Raw genomic sequence first — 6,000 nt, 5'->3', positions numbered from 1 at the left:
TCTATTCTGGGCCGAGACACATTCTCCATCCGAGTTTCGTGGAAATCTGTTTAGTAGTTTTTGCGTAATCCTGATCACAAACCAACCAACCAACAAACAAATGGACATGGGTGAAAACACAACCTCTTTTGTGGATTTAAAACACACTGATTATGCATCCTGTAATAAAATCAAACCTATATTATACCATATTAGTACACAAGCCAGTTATTATTAATGATGAACTAAAATCAAGCTTTTAATAAGTTGTTATATCATAATGTTTACATTTTCACTTCATTACAGACCCTTGATAATTGATCACCATGGAGCTATAGATTGGGCATTATGTAGTTTTGGAGAATAAATTCAAACTCAGATTTTTAATATTTACAATATTGATGAGGTAATACAAACTCAGAAATATTATTTTTTTTCCCGTAACTGAATAAACAAGCTGTTCTCAGAGGAAAATAAGGTCCTAACTGAAATAACACAAAATATTAAATTGAGGAAAACTTTTCCAAGATTTTAGCAGAAGAACTTAAAAAACTGGAAATGCATGCCTGAATATTGACTCCTGCTTGCAACTTAGCTGTAATCTCCAAAGAGTCATGGCCTGAACAATATGCCAAAAAAAAAACTGAAGTCTGCCGGAAAGACTGGCAAACAGGCTCAGGGTCATTCCAGTTGATTCAACTGATTAAAGCAACAAATTAAAATTTATTCGCTGCATTTGCCAAATTAAAAAGTGGACTGACTCCTGACCTTTGTGACCAATCTTCCCTGTTTGTGGTTTGAAAAGAGCTGGAAATATGGACTGCTTGTGAGACACTCAAATATCAGTGTTTGGGTGTAAAATTTAGACTGACACACTGATTTGGCACTGAGCTGATATTGGCCTTTTATCAGATGTACCAGTCAGTGCAATTAACCTACAGGTTCCTCTGTCTTCATTACAATTTGTTCAAATCAATTCCACGTTTGAAGTCCTTATGTGTTTTTTACTCTTCTTATCGAATGAGAAGTTGATTATCCCTCTGCCAACCGACATCTTTTCCATGGTGTAAATAATGATTTTTTAAATAGTTCAACCAAAAATAGAAATCTTGGGGAAACACTCAATCCTTGCCGTGTTGTGGCATTAAATGGTGAAATTAAAAAATGCAGTTAATGGCACAAAATATTGGCTACTCGCAGCTTCAGTCTAAAAATAACGGCATTAGTCTTCAAAAACTCATATCTGATGAGCCCCTTGTGTGTGTGTGGGTGGGTGAGCAGTGTGGACAGCAGAATGTATCTAAACAGAGGAAGATAGATAGACAGCGAAAGGGCCACTGCTGTTTGTCCATTCATCTCAGGTGTACGTGGAAGAGCTCAACAGTGACAGCTCATCCATCAGCCAGGGGGGCACTACTGAGCCTCCTGGAACCGGACCAAAAACCATCTCTATCCATCATGCATCACTTCTCCTCTCTTTCCTCCTCAGTCTCGTATTTTTGTCTACACGTCTTGTAGAACATTCAGTTTTTCTGGGTAGGTTTAACTTGCAGGTGTTGACAAGTGGCCAAAGCCCAGCTCTCACGAAAAGATTGAACATGGGAAGACAGCCGAGGAGGAAGTAAAAAGTGACAACTAACTAACTTAACGACAGGTGAGCACAAAGACAGTGCAACATAAGACAAAAGTGAATGGTGATGGAGTGAAACAAAAAGGAGAGTGACTATGAGAGTGTGTGAGGAACATGTGTGTATATGAGGACGGGAGAGAGCGAGAGCAAGGTAAGCAGCGACACAGCAGCTGTCGACCTAATTCCTTCTTAACGCAGTGCTTGTGCTCTGATTAAGAAAGCGATCTGGCCTTTAATTTCCTCCTGACACCGGCTAATGCTCTGTATCTCAATCGCCTTTCCCTAGCTCTTCCTCTCACGACGGCTACACGGCAGCCTGCGTCGGCCCGAGTCCAACCCGACCTAAGAAGTGTCAGGAACACACGACAAAACAAGAACTTTACAGAAATCTAAATGATCTTACACATGAGTCCAGTATTCTGCGAGCACAGAGAAGACAAATCGTCTGATGACGTAACCTGGACCGAAGTCAAAACTGAACACAGATGGCCTTATGCATCAGAGAAGAATGTGTTGTCATGGTGAAGGAAATTATGGGGGAAACATACACAAAATAAAGGGTAATATTTCCTTAAGGCAGTTATCCCAACATATTTTAGTCTTGATAACAAAAAGTGTCAAAGCAATAGCAGAGTGTTGGCATGACAGATAACAAACATAACATCAACATCTTATATCAGGTTCAGACAACACAATATCAACCTGATAATAGCCCGACCCGAGGGATGTAAAATATCAGGAATGAAAACAGCCATTGGGCACTAAAAAGTATCGTTTTTAGAAATAGACAAGTACACAATTATCTTTATCTGTATCTATTCAACCAACTATTATTATCTTCTTCTGTTCTCAGATTGGGCAAGGATTAAACCGAGAGTGGCAGGACAGACCAGAAGTTGCTATACCTGTTATTCATTAGAAAAAGGTTAACAGAACAGCCTCAGCTGCCCCAATGCGTCGAACACAACAGCCTGGTCAGTGGCCCTACGCTTTCAACTTATTGTGTATTTACCCTTCTAGCATCATGTCTTAAATGGCCCCTCTATTGCTGTCGTGCAGTAGATGGTTGGTTGGACAGGCCATACATAAGACTGTACCCCAGGAGAGCAGGGTTTGAGTCCTGTGTGTCACGGTGTCATTTGTTTTGAAGTTGCGTGACGTTAAGAAATGTATGTAGATAACTTAGGTTATGTAAGTGACGTGACGGAACTTACAGCTGAGATTCACGAACGAACATATCAACAGATTTGATACAGCTGCAGTAAAGGATTACCATGAAAGCTGAGGTGATTCAAACAGTTGGTGTCAGGAAACTGTCTGCATGCACAGAAGAAGTATCACCTTTGGGGAAAAAGGCCTTTTAAACCATATTTTGGGGCAAAGTCACAAAACTTTTTAAGCTGTTTATAACAGATTTGACCAGTGATCTATATATGTAGTTTTTGGGTCTTGAAAGTGAAGTTCTGGCTCTCTCCCCGTTCATTGAGATAGGGGCCTGAAATAACTGCCCAGACACGTTGCCAAGATGGCTGCAGAGTGGCAAAACTTGCCTAAAAGGACTTGGACAAACTCTACGTTGAACAATCGGAGCCGAGAATGCTCTTCTGCGCTTAACCATGAACATGATGAAGCAAAGAGGACATACGTTGTTGGTGCTGTGAGAAAAACCTCACTGTCGTTTTTACTTTTTTATTTTTTAGGCTTTTCCAAATTCAAGACAGCCGGCATCAAACACACCGCTTCAGATAGAAGTCGGTCCCTATAGCAACTCCTTCCCAACACGTCATTCATGTTGTGAAAGATGGTGACTAACATGTAGTCTGTCATGTGTCTCTGCCAAGTCAGAGCAAGGCTTACTTTAATCGTCTAAAAGACAAAAATGTAGTGTGGTCTGACTGAGGCATTAACCATCTCATGTAGGGAGGATAGTTTGTGTTTTTAAGTGTGTGAGTAGAATTTTTAACTTTGGCAAGAAATTCACGGTCATCATCTGGTTATCAGTGTCAAACGATTAGCTACTGACCTCTGAAAGTGTCTTGCACCAATCAGTTACAGCCAGACAGAAATCATAGTGTGGGTGGGCACACAGAAAATACTTTATAAACAAACCCATTCAGGACCTTAAAAGTCTCAAATTCTTGTGAAAAAGACCACTGAACAACATACAGTACTTCACACCACAGTGAGTAAACTCTGGTGCAAGTACAGTACTTCCTGTACCACCTTGACCCACCCACAGCTATACCAGCTCCAACAGCAAATGTGAAGTGTCAGCTTGGTTAGGCAAAATCCAAAGAAGTGTTAAACCTTTGTTTCTCGCCACTCGAACCGAAGAACATTGTTTAGTGTAAATGCAAGAAATTCCATGCAGCACACACACTCAGAGAGGAAATGACCACTCAAGACTCTACTGTGTCAAGCAAATTTAGGGATGGAAACACGCTGGTTAGTGTTAAGTTACTAATAAATAGAACAAAATGAGTTAAAGGGACAGTTCTACCCTTCACCCAGCACAACACGGTACTGCTCCATCACGGACAGGGAGGTCTCACTCTGTTTGGACGGAAGAGGGAATCTGTAGTCCATCAGGGCGATTGCTTAATACGACAGACCACTTTCTCAATTAATGTTCCCGCACATTTTTGCATCCTCGAATGAATGCTAAGGATCGGATCATGACTTGGCCGACAAGAAAAAACTGGAAGCTCACAAATTTGCCAGAGAAACAGCTCATCATGTCCAAGTCTGCAGCAGGGCTCGTTTGTGGAATATGTTGTGTTGCGCTGTATGTTTCTGGTACTACATCAGATATCACAGATTCATTTCTCCAATGTGTTAATATGTGAAATGAGCTGTTTTAGACTGGTTCGGAAATAAAAAACCTGCAGACTGTCAGTTCTTTGTGGCAACGTACATGAATGTCTGTCTCTGGTGCTTGATAGTAAGGAGGGATGTGAACACTTTGCAAAGAAATAGAGGGGAGATGGCATGACGTCACACATCGCCCTGGTGAAAAATACAGGGCTCATGACTACCTTTTTAACACTGGTTGTACTGGTGCACAATAACACGTTTTAATTTAAATGAGCGAATTAGAAAAATGTTTTTTTCATTTAAAGAAGCACTATGTAGCCAGAAGAGAAAGGTCTTCATCAACTGACTTTTTTATGCCTAAACTAAATGAACAAAATCTCCTCGTGTTCATGACCGAATAAACGAACTGACCTTAAAGGACAACACAATTTCACACTGTTTTACTTTGTTTATATGTGGCGGACCCTGCCACCTTTCTAGCTTTAAACAGTGTTCTGGGGACCTTATTTTCCTCTGAGAACAGCTTGTTTATTCAGCTATTTAATTTATATAAATATTTGTATTATTACCTCATTAATATTGTAAATATAAAAATTCTGAGTTTGAATTTCATATCCAAAACTGCCCAATGATTTGTCGTACTTGCCAGATTTTTGGGTGCATGAAGTATAGAACTAAAGGACTCACTGTGTCTGACGCATCCGCAATGACGCATGACGCAAATACACAAAGTAACATCCCGTTGAGTGACGGCAAAATTAAAAAACAGGAAAACTACGTCGAATAAATCCCGTTTTAAGAGCTACAACATAAAGGAATTGTAGAAAATGCACCTGTTCAATTCATAAAGCAATATTCTGAACAGTGAAATGCATTTTGCGATGAAAGGGGTAAAACCTATGGTACCACTGAGTAACAGCAAAATTGAAAAATGGGAAAAATATGACAAATGAATACCATTTTCAGACGTAAAACATAAAGGAACTGTACAAAACTCATTTGAAATGCACCTGTTTTACTCATAAAGCAACACTTAGAACATGTGTAATGCATTTGTGATGAAAGAGGTCAAACTTGTGTGATTTTGCAGTAATAAAAGGAATAAAGCGTATTATAACCGTCTCTCTTAACCTAGAAAATAATGTTCTGGCTGACACACACATGAAACAAAAGTATTGTACTGAGACTCAACTCTTCCAAACTGGAACAGACCGGAGCATCGGCAGCATGCAGGTTTGTTGATTCTGACATTTTTCTTTTGTTTTCTTTCAAAGTTGGCAGAATAAACATTCAGCTTATACGCTGTGGACCCAGGATTTATGTTAGAGGCGACACAAATATAAGAGTGGCAATAAACCCACAGTAAACATGAGGTGTGTGTGCTTAGCAGGCGCACACGCAGACACGCAGATGCGCGTGGCATTCGGACCGCCATGTGGAGTGTATGTGAGAGAGGTGGCGTTGCTAGGAGCACCAGGTTGTGTGCAGACAGTGGTAACAGAGTAGAGACGGCAGCAGCAGCAGCCTGGCAGTGGAGAAGAAAGGAGTGGAGCAATGCCAAGAAGATTCCCCCTGAG

This window comes from Pagrus major, chromosome 20, assembly GCF_040436345.1.
Source record: "Pagrus major chromosome 20, Pma_NU_1.0".
In the NCBI taxonomy this organism is placed as follows: domain Eukaryota; kingdom Metazoa; phylum Chordata; class Actinopteri; order Spariformes; family Sparidae; genus Pagrus; species Pagrus major.
The sequence above is the reverse complement of the archived record's forward strand: the minus strand, read 5'-3'. Positions refer to the sequence as shown.